A 20,420-nucleotide genomic window follows, 5' to 3' on the forward strand; every position below is an offset into this window, starting at 1 on the left:
TAACTATCCTCTTGGTAATTAGGTTGGGCAATAATGGCATGGCTCAGCCAGTGATGCCCTCATTCCATGAATGAATAAGAAAAGTCTATACTGCCATGCATTGTCCCTTCTGCAATACTTCAAACCCCCCTTCACTAACTTCCATTTGCCACAAGTCTGTGCACTCAGCCAACCTATCAATGTCCTGTTCTATGTGAGTCAAATCATTCTCTTTATTTGGTATAGAGTATATCCTCATATTCAGTTGTAGTTACATTCCTGAAAATTACAACTTTAAGTGAAATGACTTTAAGTGAATCCGGGTTTCCCATAAGATACATGTTAAACCCTTTGGTTAAATCCTTGGGATAGTTCTCACCCAGAACAACTGTTGCAACAATTCAAATGTTGCAATAAACATGTGCATTACAAGCTGAAAGAATTGGCAAACTAAAATAGATTACTAAATACAAACGATAGATAATATACAAGTTTTTTTTTAAAATGCACTCATTGTACATTCAAATAAGAGAAAAATGCTGCAGATGCTGGAAATCAGAAACAAACACAGGAGTTGCAGGAGAAACTCAATAAAATAAAGCAAAGATAGTGAAGTAAACAAGACACAAATAAGATAAGGTTGTTCTCTGTAGAAAGGAACCATCTTCTTCCTTTCCCACCTTAAATTACACCCATTTTACATCTCCATTTCTCATTCTTTTCAATTAATAACTTCCTCACCTACTGTACTGCAACACCACACCATCTGTTCCTGTTGTCCGTCCTCTCCCTCTGTCAAAAAGCCTAACAGAGGAACAACAGAATAGGAGGAGGCCATTCAGCCCCTCAAGCTTTCAATGAGATTCAATGAGATCATGGGTCATCTGTGGTCTAACTCCCTATATCTGCCTTTGACCCATATCCCCAAATAAGTTTGTTTAACAATTTTGCTTGTAAATCCTGATTTCCAACCACTTTCAGTTGTGCAGAAGGGTCACTGGACTCGAAACATTAGCTCTGTTTCTCTGTTTACAGATGCTGCCAGATCTGCTGAGTTTTTCCAGCATTCTCTGTGTACATTTACATTGATGTGAAGGAGCCAGTGTTGGACTGGTGTGGATAAAGTTAAAACTCACACAACACCAGGTTACAGTCCAACAGGTTTAGTTGGAAGCACTAGCTTTCAGAGCGCTGCTCCTTCATCAGGTAACTAGAGGGGCAGGATAATAAGACACAGAATTTATAGCAATTAAAACGATATATTGAACAATCCCGGATTGCTGTTAAATCTTAGACAGACATGCAAACTCTCTCTCAGACACACGCTGTCTTTCAGAAACACTCGCTCATTCTCTCTCACACACACACACACATCTCACAGGTTTATACTCTGTCACACTCACGCACACACTCCACTGAGCACGCACACACAAAAACACACTCATGTGCACACACACTCACACGTGCACACTCACATGCACACACACACACACTCTCTCTCTCCCTCACATACATGCACACACATACAATTTGCAGAAACATTCTATTTTTGCTCAAAAAGCACACAATCTGCAGGCAGTCAATCCATATATTATATCAATTCCTACTTTGGAAACAGAACCAGTGTGTCTCAAAATTAGGATACAGATCGACTCTAATCTCACACCTTTATGTGGTAGAGCCAGTGTTGGACTGGGTTGGACAAAGTTAAAAATCACACAAAATAGACTACTACCTGGTGATGTGCGATTTTTAACTCACACCTTTAGTATATTGTCTGAGCTGAGATGTCACCTTTTTTTAATAAAATCTTATGTTATCTTAAGAATGTGACTTGAAAGAAGTTCTGGGACTTACACATTAATGAATCAATACCTGCAACCCATTCTAAAAGATGAAAGACTTAACAGCACTAGTTACCTGACGGAGGAGCAGAGCTCTGAAAGCTAGTGCTTCTGAATAAATCTGTTGGACTAGAACATGGTGCTGTGCTAGTTTTAACTTTGTCCACTGGCTGCTTCAGATCAATGTAAGTGTACACAGAGAATGCTAAAAATCACACAACACCAGGTTATAGTCCAACAGGTTTGTTTGGAAGCACACTAGCTTTCAGAGTGACGCTCCTTCATCAGATGATTGTCGCTCCGAAAGCTAGTGCTCCCAATTAAACCTGTTGAACTATAATCTGGTGTTGTATGATTTTTAACTTTGTACACCCCAGTCCAACACCAGCATCTCCAAATCATGACAGAGAATACTGGAATGGTGTTGTGCAATGTTTAACTGCATTTACATTGTCCAGCCTCCATCTAGTGGCAGATGTTGCTCAGTGCAGGTTATAATCAGAATCCCAGACAATCAGGAACAGAGTCATAGAGTTATACAGCACGGAAACAGACCCTTCAGTCCAACATGTCTGTGCCAACCAAAAGTCCTAAACTGATTGCATTCCCATTTATCATACATTTGGCCCATATCCCTCTAAACTTTCCTACCCATGCACCTTACAGAGGTTTATAAAATCATGAGGAGCATGGAATGGGTGAACAGCCGAGGCCTTTTCCCTGGAGTGGGGGAGTCCAAAACTAGAAGGAATAGGTTTGAGGTGAGAGGGGAAAGATTTAAGAGGAGGAACTTTTTCACTCAGAGGGTGGTGCGTGTATGGAAGGAGCTGCCAGAGGAAGTGGTGGCAGCTGGTGCAGTTATAGCATTTAAAAGGCATCTGGATGGGTACATGAGTAGGAAGGGTTTAGGGGGGTATAGGCCAAATGTTGGCAAAAGAGTCTAGATTAATTTAGGATATCTGGTCAGCATGGGTGAGTTGGACCAAAAGGTCTGTTCCATTCTGTACATCTCTATGACTCTATGAATCTATTAACCCAGAAGACCATAAAAATAGGAGCAGGAGTAGGCCCTTCAGTCTGTTGTGCGTGTTCCACCATTCAGTAGAATCGGGGCTGATCCGACACTCCTCACTCCACTTTCCTGCCCTTTCCCTTGACTCCCCGACTGATCAAGAAACTCTCTCTCTCTCTCAGCGTTGAATATAGACAAGGACTCTGCCCTCACAGCTCTCTGTGGCAAGGAGTTCCAAAGACTCACAACCCTCTGAGAGAAAGATTCCTCCTCATCTCAGGTGTAAGTTGGTGTCCCTTTATTCAGGGACGTGGGGAAGGCGATGGCCTTGTGGTATTATTGCTGGATTATTAACCCAAAGAAATCTGGAGATCTGCGTTTGAATCCTGCCATGGCAGATAGTGGAATTTGAATTCAATTAAAAGAAATCTGAAACTAAGAGACAATTGATGAAGGCACTGTCGATTGTCGAAAAAACCCATTGAGTTCACTAATGTCCTTTAGGGGGGGAAACTGCTATCCTTACCTAGCCTGGCCTACATGTGACTCCAGACCGACAGCAATGTGGTGACTCTCAACAGCCCTCTGAAATGGCCGTGCAAGCCATTCAGTTGTTTCAATCACTACAAAGTCTCAACAGACCACCTGGCAAGGACCAAGGCACAGGAAAGGCCAATGGCTGAAACAGTCCTGTCAAACCTACACACTTCTCCTCACTAACATTGGAGAGTTTGTGCTAAAATTGGGAGGACTGTCTCACAGACTCGTCAAGCAACAGTCTGACATAGTCATAACCACACAGGATCATACCTTACGGACAGTGTCCCAGACCCTGCCATCACCATCCCTGGATATGTCCTGTCCCACCAGCAGAGGTGATGGTAGAGTGAGATAAGTTGGGAGGGAGGTGCCATTGGAGACTCTAACATTGACTCTGGGTCCTATGATGTCTCATAGCTTCAGGTTAAACATGGGCAAGGAAACCTCCTGCTGGTTACCACGTACCGTCCTCCCTCAGATGATGAAACAGTACTCCTCCATTTTGAACAACACTTTGAGGAAGCACTGAGGATGGCAAAGGCACAGAATGTACTGTGGGTGGGGGATTTCAATGCCCCCCCAACAAGAGTGGCTTGGCAGCAATACTACAGATAAAGCTAGTCAGGCCCTAAAGGGCATAACTGCAAGACTGTGTCTGCCCCAGAAAGTCATAGAGTTCTAGAGATGTATAGCACGGAAACAGATCCAGTCCCATTTGGCCCATATCCCTCCAAACCCTTCCTGTTCATATACCCAACCAGATGCCTTTTAAATATTGTGATACCAGCCTCCACTACTTCCTCTGGCAGCTCATTCCATACATGTACCACCCTCTGCATGAAAAAGTTGCCCCTTAGGTCTCTTTTATATCTTTCCCCTCTCACCCTAAACCTATACCCTCTAGTTCTGGACCTTGCCTATTTACCATATCCATGCCCCTCATGATTTTATAAACTTCTATAAAGTTATCCCTCAGCCTCTGACATTCCAGGGAAAACAGCCCCAACCTATTCAGCCTCTCCCTATAGCTCAAATCCTCCAATCCTGGTTGAGGGCAAAACACTGAATGATTTTAAAGAAGGGTTCAATATAGTTCTTAATGTGAAACGGACCAAAGGGTATGGGGGAGAGAGTAGAAACAGGCGATGGAGTTGGATGACCAGCCATGATTGTATCGAATGGCAGAGCAGGTTTGAAGGGCTGAATGGCCTTCTCTTGCAGTGAGTAGGACAGCCAAGTGTTGGAGTGGCACTATGTAAAAACCTCCATAACAGGATTTGAACTGAATTGATTTCAAACATCTTAATATAGCCCTTCCCTTGATCCTATTGTTTGATGTGATTGTGGCAGCACTGGCAGTGAAATCATTGGCATTGCGAATGCTTGGCATCACAGTGCTCCCTGGCAATGTGGTGTCAGCAAACAGCCTTGCTTCAGTAAACTGGCTGCATGATTAAATAGATGCAGCATTTCCATAACACAGCTACTAAAGGATGTTGTAGGAAAATATGTATGCAAATCTACAATGTTTGATGCAATGTGGGAAAAAAACAATTGCCTCAGGCAATAAGCGAAAATAATTTATCTTCAAGATAGGATTTGTTACATTTACACGCACGCACACACACAGACACACACACATGCACACACACACACACGTACGCAGACACACACGCACGCACACAGACACACGCACACACACACGCACACACACACGCACACACACACGCACACAGACACACACAAATGCACGCAGACACACACGCATACAGACACACACAGATACACACACAGACGCACACAGACACACACACGCACACACACATGCACACAGACACACACAGACACAGACACACACACAGACACAGACACACAGACACACACACAGACACTCACACACAGACACAGACACATATGCGCACACACACATATACATACAGACACACACAAACATGCACAAATACACACAGACACACTAACACACATACACGCAGAAACGCACAAATACACACAAACACACTAACACACACAGACACACACACACAAATACATATACACACACAGACACACAAATACACAAAGACACACACACAAATAAGTGCATACAGACACGCACAAATGCACACACAGACACACACACACACATGCACAAATACACTTGGAACACACACAAACACACACATGAACACACACAAATACACACACAGACACACACAAATAAATACACACAGATGCACACATACACACACAGACACACAAATAAATACACACACACACACGTGCTTGAGTGAGTGTTAACTTCCCTTTCCATTGGTCATTAGCTCAATCACAGCCCCAGCTCCAAAAACAGCCCAACAGAAACCTGGGCAAGCTTCAGAAAGTAACATTTTAGCTTCCTTTTAACTCTGAAACCTGAATGCTACTTCCATGCTGAGAGTTAGGTCTAACTGATACCCTTTCAACAGAGGTCTGATGAAAAGACCTGCCATTGATTCTCCAGCTGTCAGCATTGTAACGTCAGTGACAAGAAACCAAGCAAACTGGGAGAATTCTTCAGGGTTTTTTTTGGTTACCCTTTGACTTCAAACCCTTAGCCCGAAAGGAAATGTTCCCCATTAAAACCCACATCATCACTGCCAAATTGTGTTGTCTTGTGCAATTGTGTGCATGTGTGTGTTTGGTCTTAAGAGAATATGGGTGGCATGGTGGCTCAGTGGTCAGCATCACTGCCTCACAGCACCAGGGACCTGGGTTCAATTCCAGCCTCAGGTGACTGTCTGTGTGGAGTTTGCACATTCTCCCCGTATCTGCGTGGGTTTCCTCCCACAGTCCAAAGGTGTGTAGGTTAGCCATGGGACTTTCAGAGTTACAGGGACAGGGACAGGGACAGGGTAAGGGGCTGGGTCTAGGTGAAATGCCCACCAGAGGATTGGTGTATATTCGATGGGCCAAATGGGCTGCTCCCACACTGTAGGGATTCTCTGAATTAGCAGTCCCCAACAGTAGTGTAGTTAAAGTTGTAACGTATTGGTTTCTGTTAGACAATGGCTAACAAGGAAGGAGAAAGTGAGGTCTGCAGACGCTGGAGATCAAAGCTGAAACTTTATTGCTGGAACAGCACAGCAGGTCAGGCAGCATCTAGGGAACAGAAGATTCGACGTTTCGGGCACATGCCCTTCTTCATTCCTGAAGAAGGGCATGTGCCCGAAACGTCGAATCTTCTGTTCCCTAGATGCTGCCTGACCTGCTGTGCTGTTCCAGCAATAAAGTTTCAGCTAACAAGGAAGGTCAAAGGTTGAATTCGATAAAAGAATGGGCCTTGCAAAGTTGCAGAAAAATGTCAGCCTTAGGCTTGGGATCTTTTGGATTTCTGTAATGATGTCAGTCATACCAGTAACGTGGAAGTGCCAGTGTTGGACTGGGGTGGACAAAGTTAAAAATCACAGGTTATAGTCCAACAGGTTTATTTGGAATTATTAGCTCTCAGAGTGCTGCCCCTTCATCAGGTAGTTGTGGGGGTTAAGATCATGCTCACTGAATTTATAGCCAAAGGAGTGCAGTGTCATGGAGATATGATACATTAAACAATCTTAGATTAAAACTTTCATTTTTTACAATGGGATATACAGGTTTCTGCGCTTTGATCTGTAAATCCCAGAATGTCTTTAAATAACATTCCCAAGATAGCTCCGCTTTTTAAACAGTAGGTGTGAAGTCTGTCTGTGTCCCAATGCTATGTCAGACTGACATACCCTCGGTATAGTTTTACAGGGTTTTACATGGATTCATGCAGTTTTTGAGCAAAATAAAATGTAATTCAGCAAAAACAAATCCACCCCATAAGCTTTTAAAAGTGCGCGTGTAGGAACGGCAGATTGATTGTGCGTGTGAGTGTGTGCGTGTGCGTGTGAGTGTGAGCATGTGAGTGTGAGCATGTGAGTGTGTGCATGTGAGTGTGTGCGTGTGAGTGCATGTGATAAGAGTGTGCGTGTGTGTGTATATATATATATGTGTGTGTGTGTATAAGCTTGGTTAAGTATGTGTGTGAGTATGATGGGGTATGTGTGAGAGGGTGCATGTATTGGTGTGAGTGTGTGGACTGAATGTGTGTGTGTGTAAGAGAGAACTTGTGTGTGAGGGAGTGTCTGCGTGGGTTTATGATAATGTAGATGTGTGAGACAGTGTGTGTGTGTCTGTGTGTGTGTATGTCTGTGTATGTGTGTGTGTGTCTATGTATATGTGTATGTGTGTGTGTGTGTCAGACAGAGAGTGTCTCTGTGTGTGTCTGTGTGAGAGTGTCTGTGTGAGAGTGTGTGTGTGTGTGTGTGTGTCTATGTATGTGTGCATGTGTGTGTGTGTCAGACAGAGAGTGTCTGTGTGTGTCTGTGTGTGTGCAGTGGGTACTGAACTTAGCTATCAGCCTCTGCTGGGTCACTTTGCATTGTTGCTTGACCCAAAGTCCGCCTTGGAGGATGGTTATACAAAGGTCCGAGATCGAATGTCCCGGACCGCTGAAGTGTTCTCCAACTAGGAGGGAACACTCCTGTCTGTGGATTGTTGTGCGGTGCCCATTCATCCGTTGTTGTAGCCTCTGCTCCATCTCACCGATGTGCCATGGCTCAGGGCATCCTTGCCTGCAGTGTATGAGATAGACAATGTTGGCCGAGTCACATGAGTACTCACTGCATACATGATGGGTAGTGTCCACATGTGTAATGGCATTACCCGTGCCGATACTCTGACATGTCTTGCAGCAGCTGCTGTGGCAGGGTTGTATAGAGCTGTTGTGCCGAAGGCTGGGCAGTTTGCTACGAATCTGTTTAAGGTTTGGTGGCTTTTTAAAGATGAGAAGTTGAGGCTTGGGGAAGGTCTTGGCGAGGTGCTGATCCTCATCGATAATGTGTTGCAGGCTGTGAAGAACATGGGGTGGCTATGTTCATATCAGCGTAATTCCTAAGTAGTTAGTCATAGAGTCCTACAGCACACAGACAGGCCCTTTGGCCCAAACTGGTCCATGCCGACCAAAATGTCCATCCATGCTAACCCCATTTCCCTGTACTTGGCCCATACCCTTCTAATCCTTTCCTATCCATGTATTTATCCAAATGCCTTTTAAATGTTGTTAATGTACCCACCTCAACCACTTCCACTGGCAGCTCATTCCATATGCGTACCACCCTCTGTGTAAAAGAGTTGCCCCTCAGGTTCCCTTTCATTCTTTCCTCTCTAACCTTAAACTGATGCCCTCTCGTCCTCGATTCCCCAACCCTGGGGAAAAGGCTGAGTGCTTTCACCCCATCCATATCTCTTATCATCTTATACACCTCTATAAGGTTCACCCCTCAATCTTCTACACTCTAAAGAAAAAGGTCCTAGCTTCTCCAACCTCTCGTTATAATGCAGATCCTGGATTCATCTTTGTAAATTTCTTCTGCACTCTTTCCAGTTTAATAACATCTTTCCTATTAGCAAGGCCAGTTTGCCAAAAGCCGCCTTCCCTGCCCTGTCTACCTGTGACTCCACTGTCAGAGACCCGTGCACCTGAACTCCAAGGTCCCTCTGTTCCACGACACTCCTTAAGGCCCTACCATTCACCATGAGACTCCTACCTTGACTTGACTTTCCAAAATACAGCACTTCAAACTTATCCATATTAATCTCCTTTTGCTATTTCTCACCTCACTTTCTCAGCTGATCTAGGTCCTGCTGCAATTTCTAATAACCTTCCTCACTGTCTATGATATCTCCTATTTTAGTGTCACGCCTTGTATATTCTTATCCAAATCATTGATATAGATAACAAACAGCAATGGGCCCAGTACCGACCCCCTGAGGCACTCCACCAGTAACAGGCCTCCAATCCGACAAGCATCCTCCCTCTATTACCCTCTGCTTGCTACCAATTGTGTGTCCAATCTGACAGCTCCCCCTGGATTCCATGTGATTTAACCTTCCAGAGCAGCCTACCATGTGGAACGTCATCAAAGGCCTTACTGAGATCCATATAGACTACGTCTACCACCCTGCCCTCATCAACCTTCCTGGTCACTTCATCAAAGAACTGTGACAAATTTGTGAGGCAGGATCTCCCACTCACAAAGCTGTACTACCTGCTCCTAATCAAACCCTGTCTTTCCAAATGCACATGTATCTTATCTCTCATAATCTTCTCAATTAACCTACCTACCACAGATGTTAGGCTGGCTGGGCTATAGTTCCCAGGTTTCTCTTTGCCGCCCTTCTTGACAAAGGGCACCAACATCCGCCAGCCTTCAGTCTTACGGGAACTCACCCGTGGCTAACGATGATGCAAAATTATCAGGCGAGAGTGAAGACTGCAGAGGTTGGAGGTCAGAGTTGAGAGTGTGTTGCTGGAAAAGCACAGCAGGTCAGGCAACATCCAAGGAGCAGGAGAATCGATGTTTCGAGCATAAGCTCATCATCAGGATCCTGCTCCTGCTCCTCAGATGCTGCCTGACCTGCTGTGCTTTTGCAGCACCACATGTTTTGATACAAAAATATCAGCCAGGTAAAAAATATCAGCCAAGCCTTTCACTGGTAATAAACAATATCTTGTTGATGACTATATTTTCCATTTCAATTAGGAAGTGGTTTTCCAAGATTATCCCATTGTTTTTGACATGTAAAAGCAATGACTCAGCAACATTACAACAGGTATATTAGTTAAAGATTATCTTTCGATCGGAGAGTCATACAGCATGTGAATAGACCCTTTTATCCAACTTTATCCATGCTGGTTATGTTTCCTAAACTTAACTATTACCACCATTACATGTGGGACACCTCCCACCATGTATGTGGCAGGTACTCATGTGTCTCAGCCAACGTTGTCTATCTCATACACTGCAGGCAAGGGTGCCCTGAGCCCCGGGACATTGGTGAGACGAAGCAGACGCTACAGCAACGGATGAATGGGCACCGCACAACAATCAACAGACAGGAGTGTTCCCTCCCGGTTGGGGAACATTTCTGCGGTCCGGGACATGTGATCGTGGACCTTCGGGTGACCGTCCTCCAAGGCAGACTTCGGGACAGGTAACAACGAAAAGTGGCCGAGCAGAGGCTGATAACCAAGTTCAGTACCCATAGGGATGGCCTCAACCGGGATCTTGGGTTCATGTCACACTACAGGTGACCCCACTACACAATACACACACACACACTCTCATGCAGACTCTCTCTCTCGTATGCTCACACACGCACCCTCTCACAGACTTATACTCCTTTACACTCACACTCACGCACATACACACTCTCTCACAGACACTCATAACCCCTGCCCCCTCCCCCACACCCACTCCCCCACATACACCCACATGCACACATACACATATAAGTTTGTGGGGTGAATCTGTACTTGCAGAATTACATTTTACTTTGCTCAAAAACTGCATGAATCCATGTGAGATTCTGTAAATCCGTTCTTTAAATTAGAATCAGTCTGACCAGTGTGGCACAGACAGTCTCACACAGAGAAGCTCACAACTTAAATGCATTATCTGGGCTGACATGACACCTATTGTTAAAGTTCCCTTGAGAATGTAACTTTTAAAAGTTCTGGGATTTACATATAAAAGAGCTGAAACCAACATGGTCATTGTAAAAGATGACAGGCTTAACGAATAATCTAGGTCTTTTTCAATATATAATTTCAGTTACATCACACCGTAAACTTTTGCTATAAATTCTGTGTCTTACGATCTCATACTCCACAACAACCTGATGAAGGAGCAGCGCTCCAAAAGCTAGTGATTCCAATTAAACCTGTTGGACTATAACCTGCTGTTGTGTGATTTTTAACTTTGTAAACTGAACTAGACCTACTTTTGTTGCAGTTGGCCCATATCCTTCTAAACCTTTCCTATTTATACGTTTGCTGAAAATGTGTTGCTGGAAAAGCGCAGCAGGTCAGGCAGCATCCAAGGAGCAGGAGAATCGACGTTTCGGGCATGAGCCCTTCTTCAGGAATGAGGAGGGTGTGCCAGGCAGGCTATGATAAAGGTAGGGAGGAGGGACTTGGGGGAGGGGCGTTGGAAATGCGATAGGTGGAAGGCGGTCAAGGTGAGGGTGATAGGTGGAGTGGGGTGGGGGCGGAGAGGTCAGGAAGAAGATTGCAGGTTAGGAAGGTGGTGCTGAGTTTGAGAGTTGGGACTGAGGCAAGGTGGGGGAAGGGGAAATGAGGAAACTGGAGAAATCTGAGTTCATCCCTTGTGGTTGGAGGGTTCTTAGGCGGAAGATGAGGCACTCTTCCTCCAGCCATCGTGTTGCTATGGTCTGGTGATGGAGGAGTCCAAGGACCTGCATGGTTGGATTGGTTGGTCCGGGTGTCCCAGAGGTGTTCTCTGAAACGTTCCGCAAGTAGCCGGCCTGTCTCCCCAATATAGAGGAGGCCACATCGGGTGCAGCGGATGCAATAAATGATGTGTGTTGAGGTGCAGGTGAATTTGTGGCGGATATGGAAGGATCCCTTGGGGCCTTGGAGGGAAGTAAGGGGGGAGGTTTTGCATTTCTTGCGGTTGCAGGGGAAGGTGCCGGAAGTGGAGGTTGGGTTGGTGGGGGGTGTGGACCTGACGAGGGAGTCACGGAGGGAGTGGTCTTTTCGGAACGCTGATAGGGGAGGGGAGGGAAATATATCCCTGGTGGTGGGGTCTGCTTGGAGGTGGCGGAAATGACGACGGATGATACGATGTATATGGAGGTTGGTGGGGTGGTAGGTGAGGACCAGTGGGGTTCTGTCCTGGTTGCGGTTGGAGGGGCGGGGCTTAAGGGCGGAGGAGCGGGAAGTGGAGGAGATGCGGTGGAGGGCATCGTCGATCACGTCTGGGGGGAAATTGCAGTCTTTGAAGGAGGAGGCCATCTGGGTTGTACGGTATTGGAACTGGTCCTCCTGGGAGCAGATGCGGCGGAGATGAAGGAATTGGGAATATGGGATGGCGTTTTTACAGGGGGCAGGGTGGGAGGAGGTGTAGTCTAGGTAGCTGTGGGAGTTGGTTGGTTTATAGTAAATGTCCGTGTTGATTCGGTCGCCCGAGATAGAAATAGAAAGATCTAGGAAGGGGAGGGAGGAGTCTGAGACGGTCCAGGTGAATTTGAGGTCGGGGTGGAAGATGTTGGTAAAGTGGAGGAACTGTTCAACGTCCTCGTGGGAGCACGAGGCAGCGCCGATACAGTCATCGATGTAGCGGAAGAAAAGATGGGGGGTGGTGCAGTGTAGCTGCGGAAGATGGTCTGTTCCACATATCCTACGAAGAGGCAGGCATAGCTGGGGCCCATGCGGGTGCCCATGGCTACTCCTTTGGTTTGGAGGAAGTGGGAGGATTGGAAAGAGAAGTTGTTCAGGGTGAGGACCAGTTCAGTCAGTTGAAGGAGGGTGTCAGTGCAAGGGTACTGGTTGGTACGGCAGGAAAGGAAGAAGCAGACCATCGTGATGGCTTTGAGACCATCGTGATGGGGGATGGAGGTGTACAGGGACTGGATGTCCATGGTGAAGATATGGCGTTGGGGACCGGGGAAGCGAAAATCATGGAGGAGGTGGAGGGCGTGGGTGGTGTCCCGAACGTAGGTGGGGAATTCTTGGACTAAGGGGGACTGGACGGTGTCAAGGTATGCAGAGATGAGTTCAGTGGGGCAGGAGCAGGCTGAGACAATGGGTCGGCCGGGGCAGTCAGGTTTGTGGATTTTGGGCAGGAGGTAGAAGCGGGAGGTGCGGGGTTGTGGGACTATGAGGTTGGAGGCGGTGGATGGGAGATTCCCTGAGGTGATGAGGTTATGGATGGTTTGGGAGATGATGGTTTGGTGGTGGGGGGGTGGGGTCATGGTCAAGGGGACGGTAGGAGGAGGTATCTGCGAGCTGGCGTTTGGCCTCAGCGGTGTAAAGGTCAGTGCGCCAAACTACTACTGCGCCTCCCTTGTCAGCTGGTTTGATGGTGAGGTTGGGGTTGGAATGGAGGGAGTGGAGGGCTGCACGTTCCGAGGGTGAGAGGTTGGAGTGGGTGAGAGGGGTGGAGAGGTTGAGGCGGTTAATGTCGCGGCGGCAGTTGGCTATGAAGAGATTGAGGGCGGGTAAGAGGCCAGCACGGGGTGTCCAGGTGGATGGGGTGTGTTGGAGGTGGGAGAAGGGGTCGTCAGAGGGTGGGCGAGAGTGTTGGTTGAAGAAGTAGGCGCGGAGGCGAAGGTGGCGGAAGAATTGTTCGATGTCACGCCGCGTGTTGAACTCGTTAATCCGAGAGCGTAGGGGAATGAAGGTGAGGCCTCTGCTGAGGACTGATTTTTCATCCTCAGAGAGGGGTAGTTCTGGAGGGATGGTGAAAACACGGCAGGGCGGGGAGCTAGGACCTGGTGTAGTGTGGGGCGTTTTAAATGTTTGTAATTGTACCCATCTCTCCCACTTCCTCTGGCCATTCGATCCACATATGCACCACCCTCTGTGTGAAAATGTTGCCCCTTAGGTCCCTTTTAAATCTTAGCCCTTTCACCCTAAACTCATGGCCCTTGGATTTGGACTCCTACCTTGGGAAAATTACTGAGGTTATGTACCCTATCCTACTGATTTTATAAACCTCTATAATGTCACCCCTCGGCCTCCCACGCACCAGGGAAATAAGTCCCAGCCTATTCAGCCTCTCCTTATAATGTAGACCCTCCAGCCTCAGTAAAATCCTTGTAAATTCTTTTTGCACCCTTTCCAGTTCAACGACAGCCTTACTGTAGCAGGATGACCAGAGTTGTACACAGATGTCCCCACTCCTGTACCCAGTGCTGTGACCAATGAAGGCAAGCATGCCAAAGGCCTTCTTCACCACCCTGTCTACTTGTAATGCCACTTTCAAGGAACGATGTTTGGAACAGCAAAATGTAGAATCAACACAGATGAGACTGAGCCACAGCACGGGACAGCAAGTAAGCGTAGAAATGGTGGTAATGTACAAATCAGGACGTGATCAATGTTATCATGGGTGACTCAATCTGCACCTTGGCTGAATGTAAGGATTAGAAGCAGGAGGAGGCCATCTGGCTCCTCAAGCCCGCTCTGCCATTCAACGAGATCATGACTAATCATTCACATGGTCCAGGCCCCATTTATCTGTTCGCACGTCATAGCCCTTAAGTCCTTTCCAGTTCAAAAGTCTATCTTTGCCTTAAAAACATTCAGTGAGGTAGTCTCAACTGCTTCATGGGCGGGGAATTCCACAGATTCACAACTCTTTGGGTGAAGAAGTTTCTCCTGAACTCAGTCCTGAAACTGCCCGCCTTCATTTTGAGTCTGTGCCCCCTGGTTCTAGTAAATCTAAAGACTGCATAAATCTAACAAGCAATAATTAAGGATCTTATACAGACAGAGATAGGAAAGTTTACAATGGGATGTAGGGAAATGGAAGGGAAATTAAATAATTAAAATGTGGCTGTCGTGGAGAAAGATGCAAGGAATCTCCATGAAATTATCTCCCTTGAAGGTCAAGTTCCTTGAATGGGCACAAGGTGGTTTTCTAGAGCAGGGTGTTGAGGAACCAACTAGGATACAGGTTATTTTAGATCTGGAGTTGCTCTGTTACATTAGCCTCATTCATAATCATGTGGTAAAAGAACCCTGAGAGAAGAATGACCATGACATGGTAGAATTTTATATTAAGTTTGAAAATGATGTAACATTATTCAATCTGAAACTAAGGCCATAAAATGTAAACAAAAGAGCTGTTAAGGGATGGTGACCAAATTGGCTGTGGCGGGTTGGGCTAATACATCACATGGGACAATGGTACACGAACAATGGCTGTTGGTTAGAGTTACAGAATCATAGAGGTTTACAGCATGGGAACAGGCCCTTCAGCCCAACTTGTCCATGCTGACCAGTTTTCACAATTAAACTGGTCCCATTTGCCTGTGTTTGGTCCATTTCCCTCCATACCTGTCCCATCCATGTACCTGTCTAAATGATGAAATTGTACTTGTTTCCACCACTACCTCTAGCAACCTGTTCCAGACACTCACCACCCTCTGTGTTTAAAAAAAAATGCCCCTCTGGACCCCCTCTCAACTTAAAATCTTTAGTTTTAGACTCACACCCCATAGGGATCAATGGTTGGCTATCTACGTTATCAATGCCTCTCATGATCTTATGGAGTTCTAAAAGGTCTTCTATGCTCTAGGGGAAAAAAGTCCCAGCCTGTCCAAACTCTCCTTATAACACAAACCTTCCGGTGGAGGTAACATCCTAGTATATCTTTTCGGAACTCTTTCTGTGTTAATAATATCCTTTCTACAGTCGGGCCACCAGAACAGCATGGAGCACTCTAAATGTGGCCTTACCAATATCTTGTACAGCTACAACTAGACATCCCAACTCCTGCAGTCAATGCTCTGACCAATGAAGACAAGTAGGCCGAAAGTCTTCTCCTAATTCAAAGAATTTGTACATTGTTTGCAACAAACACATATTCATTTCAGATACAGAGGGTCAACAGGATAAGTAAGTCAGCCAAGGTGAACAAAGGAAGCCAAGGCTTCTTTGTGATAGAGGGAGGAGACTTATAAAGTTGTAAAAAATAGTAATCCTTAGGATTGGGGAATTTTAGTTTTCAGCAATGAAGGACAAATAGCGTAATAAAAGGAGAATAGAATATGAATTTAAAACATTAAAAGATATAAAAGTCTATAGGTATGTACAAAGAAAAAAGTTAACAACAATAATTACGGATCATACACAGACAGAGACAGGAAAGTTTATAATGGGATGTAGGGAAATGGAAGGGAAACTAAATAATTAAAATGTGGCTATCATGGAGAAAGATGCAAGGAACACCCTGAAATTATTGCGATCCAAGTGAGAATGAGGAATTCAAATGAATTAGAATCCATACAAGAAGTAATGTTGGAGAAATTAATGGAACTGAAAACTGACAAGACGCCAGGATCTAAAGGACCAAAAATTTCCTTTGAGAGGATACTCTTTAAGAATCATTTGATGACTCTTAAAGAGTATCCTCTCAAAGCGCTGTTGTTCTGCCCTCCCTTATCAAAAGGGCAGCTCCCCCTCCTCATTCACTTGTCCTTCTGTCACGCCTGTAGCTTCTGTATCCTGGAACACTGAGCTGCCAGTCCTGCCCTTCTCTCAGCCATGTTTCTGTTATGGTTATAATATCCTAGTCCCCAGAGCTAGTCCATGCCCTGAGCTCGTCTGCCTTACCAGTCAGGCCTCGTGCATTGAAATAAATGCACGTTAAACCAAAAGTCTAGTTTCGAGTTTCATCCCTGCACTAGTCACCCAACATTTACATGTAACCAGGTTGGTGATATTGTTATGGATTAAGCCAGACCCCTTCGAAATATTTTAGGAAGATTGCCTAAACCCTAACTTTTCTTATTTTTCAAGGCAAATGTAATGTGTCTGTTTTCAATGCAATGAGACTGGTTAAACTACTTGATGTTAAACAAAACACAATTTATTTAAATATTATAGCTAAAATACAAAAAGAAACTTTAGAATAACAACTCTATTGAAAACTTAACTGAATAATAGATACAGTAACTATTACTAATTAACTGTTCCAATATAGTAACACCCCACAAACACACCCCCCAGCAAAAAGGAAAATTGAGACACAGATTTTCACATGCAGTTCTCCAATCCATGAGGAAAAAGCATCAAGAGAGAATTCAGAGAGAGTAGCAGCCAGGAGACATTAACTAAAGCTTCCAACTCTGTTGAGACTGCAATAGCTTCTGATGCAAAATTCAGAAATCCTGATCTGCGAGAGCTGGCCACACCCATTCAGGATGCTAAAACAAAAACCCACAGCTTCCCAAGCTGTTTATATTAACCCCAGAAAGCTTGGCATCTCTGCCTTACAACCGCTCTTTCGAAAAAAAGGACAAAATAACTTCCCAAAGCCACAGCATCCTCACAATACTGCCTATTCTAAATTATAATCTTGTAATGTAATTGGTTCAGTATCAAGAACAAGTCAACCAGGTTACTTTCAGCAACAGCTAATAACTGGTTTATTGTCAAAATACAACTTAATTAAAGATGCAAAAATTGTAAGCAGTGTGGATTATGCAAATATACACACCTACCCTGATAAAATGTATACCTACACAAGTACACACCTATTCATCAGTCTGAGGAGGAACACAAAAATATAAAAATGATGTTAGTGTGCTTTGCCGAATGCAATCATTAAACTCATGGAAAACAATGTCAGGGATTGTCCCAAATGATGCTCTGATTCTGAAGTTATTCAATAACCACATGCTGTTGGCATGGGAATGGAACAGTTATGGCTGGCTGCATTTCCATTCCTTCAGACAGTCAGACATATTCCATCAAATCCAGGAATCCTCCGTGAATGGTAATGATAACTTTTGATAAGTTTCCAACTCAAACACTTTGCTGAAAGGATTTGCAAAGAAAGAGAGAGGGAACACTGGGCTGGTGCCTCTCAGACAGGTTTCAAACTGTTGTTTTATTTTTAAATCTCCAATATTCAAACTTTTCATGAAGGTGTAGATCAAACAGGAGTGATACTGAGTGTTTTTTTACATCTGGCTGCTTTCAGTCACTTTGAATAAAAATGATGGTTTCAGTCTCAAGTGGCCTTGTTTATTAACATTTTATGAAGTGTAGTTAAACCTGTGCTCAAGTGATTATGGCCATTTGTAATTTGTTTTTCGTTTTTGAAATCATTTTAGTCCATAAAAGTCACAGGCAGTAAAATCAGAGTATGGAAACTGAAAATTGCTAGTCCATGTGTTACCACTATCTGTGACAACTTCATTGGTTATAAAACATTATTTGACATCCTGGGTACGACATGAAGGCAGATTTTTCTTCTTTCTCACTTGTTTTACCAGCAGGAACCAAAGGAAGAAAGAAACAGAAGGAGGCCATTCAGCCCCTCGAACTTATTCCACCATTCATTGAGATCATGGCTGATCTGTGGCCTAACTCCATATAACTGCCTTTGGCCCATATCCCTTTGCTTAAGAAAACATTACCTATGTCAGGTTTAAAATTAACAACTGACCCAGTATCCACTGCCTTTTGTGGGAGATGTCTTCCACCTTTTGTGTAAAAATGCTTTTGAACATCCGTCCTGAACAGTCTGACCCGGGTTCTCAGATGATGAGCACTAATTCCCGAATTCCCCAGCTGGGGGAAATAGTTTATCCTTATCTACCCTGTCCTTTTCTGTTAATATCTGAAAGACTTTGATCAGATCACCCTTTTTAAATTCAAGAAAAAAGCATAAACTCTTGTCTGTCATAAATCGAAGAAAATATTTGATGCTGACCATTAGACCTGTCTGATTTACCTGGAGATCATTAACCATTAACCAAGCTGTGTTACCTTCTCTCTGTTGAAGGTAGATGTTGCCTGCTCCCTTGACCTGGAGGGTCTGCACAGTGATGCCATATCCTGTACAGCACATGCCTGTGCTAAGGAATCAGAGGGAGGCAATGGCCTAGTGGTATTAAAGCTGCACTACTAACCCGGCAACGCAGACAAGGTTCTGAGTTCGAATCCCACCATGGCAGATGGTAGCGTTTTGAATTTATTAACAATCTGGAAATAAAAGCCGAATGATGACCATGAACAGAAACCTGTCTGGTTCACTAATCCCCTTTGGGGAAGGAAACTGCCATCCTTACCTTCCCAAACCCATCTCCTGCCTGCCACTCCATCCCTTTCACTGCTCTCAGCCACCAACTGGATTCATTCCTCCCACTCTAGATCAGAATGGTGCTGGAAAAGCAGGCAGAATCCAAGGAGCAGGAAAATCGACGTTGCTACATAGAACAGTCGATCTTCCGTAATTACACCGGTACCACTCCCCACCTCTTCCTCTGCTACATTGATGACTGCATTGCGCCACCTCGTGCTCCCGCGAGGAGGTTGAGCAGTTCATCAACTTCACCAACACATTCCACCCCAACCGTAAATTCACCTGGACCACCTCTGACACCTCCCTCCCTTTCCTGGACCTCTCCATCTCCATTAATGACGACCGACTGGACACTGACATTTTTTACAAACTCACTGACTCCCACAGCTACCTGGATTATACCTCTTCCCACTCTACCTCCTGCAAAAATGCCATCCCGTATTCCCAATTCCTCCGCCTCCGCCATATCTGCTCCCAGGAGGACCAGTTCCACCACAAAACACACCAGATGGCCTCCTTCTTTAGAGATTTCAATTTCCCTTCCCACGAGGTTAAAGATGCCCTCCAACGCATCTCACCCACATCCCGCACCTCTGCCCTCAAACCCCACCCCTCCAACCGTAACAAGGACAGAACCCCCCTGGTCCTCACTTTCCACCCTACCAACCTTCGCATTAACCATATCACCCACCGACATTTCCGCCACCTCCAAATGGACCCCACCACCAGGGATATATTTCCCTTCCCACTCCTTTCCACTTTCCGCAAAGACCATTCCTTCCGTGACTACCTGGTCAGGTCCACGCCCCCCTACAACCCACCCTCCCATCCTGGCACCCTCCCCTGCCACCGCAGGAATTGCAAAACCTGCGCCCACACCTCCTCCCTCACCTCCATCCAAGGCCCCAAAGGAGCCTTCCACATCCATCAAAGTTTTACCTGCACACCCACCAATATCATTTATTGTATCCGTTGCTCCCGATGCGGTCTCCTCTACATTGGGGAGACTGGGCGCCTCCTAGCAGAGCACTTTAGGGAACATCTCCAGGACACCCACACCAATCAACCACACCGCCCCGTGGCCCAACATTTCAACTCCCCCTCCCACTCTGCTGAGGACATGCAAGTCCTGGGCCTCCTTCATCGCCTCTCCCTCACCACCAGACACCTGGAGGAAGAACGCCTCATCTTCCACCTCGGAACACTTCAACCCCAGGGCATCAATGTGGACTTCACCAGTTTCCTCATTTCCTCTTCCCCCACCTCACCCCAGCTCCAAACTTCCAGCTCAGCACTGTCCCCATGACCTGTCCTACCTGCCTATCTTCTTTTCCACCTCTCCACTCCACCCTCCTCTCTGAC

At 45.5% G+C, this 20,420-nt stretch overlaps 1 pseudogene; it reads left to right on the forward strand.

Moving 5' to 3' along the window:
* The window catches only part of LOC148149339 (uncharacterized), a 93,213-nt pseudogene extending 82,906 nt beyond the window's left edge, over positions 1-10,307 (forward strand).
* Positions 10,308-20,420: the final 10,113 nt, after the last annotated feature.

Source organism: Chiloscyllium plagiosum, unplaced genomic scaffold (assembly GCF_037043375.1).
Source record: "Chiloscyllium plagiosum isolate Xiang-an unplaced genomic scaffold, Cpla_swu_hap1 HiC_scaffold_8, whole genome shotgun sequence".
In the NCBI taxonomy this organism is placed as follows: domain Eukaryota; kingdom Metazoa; phylum Chordata; class Chondrichthyes; order Orectolobiformes; family Hemiscylliidae; genus Chiloscyllium; species Chiloscyllium plagiosum.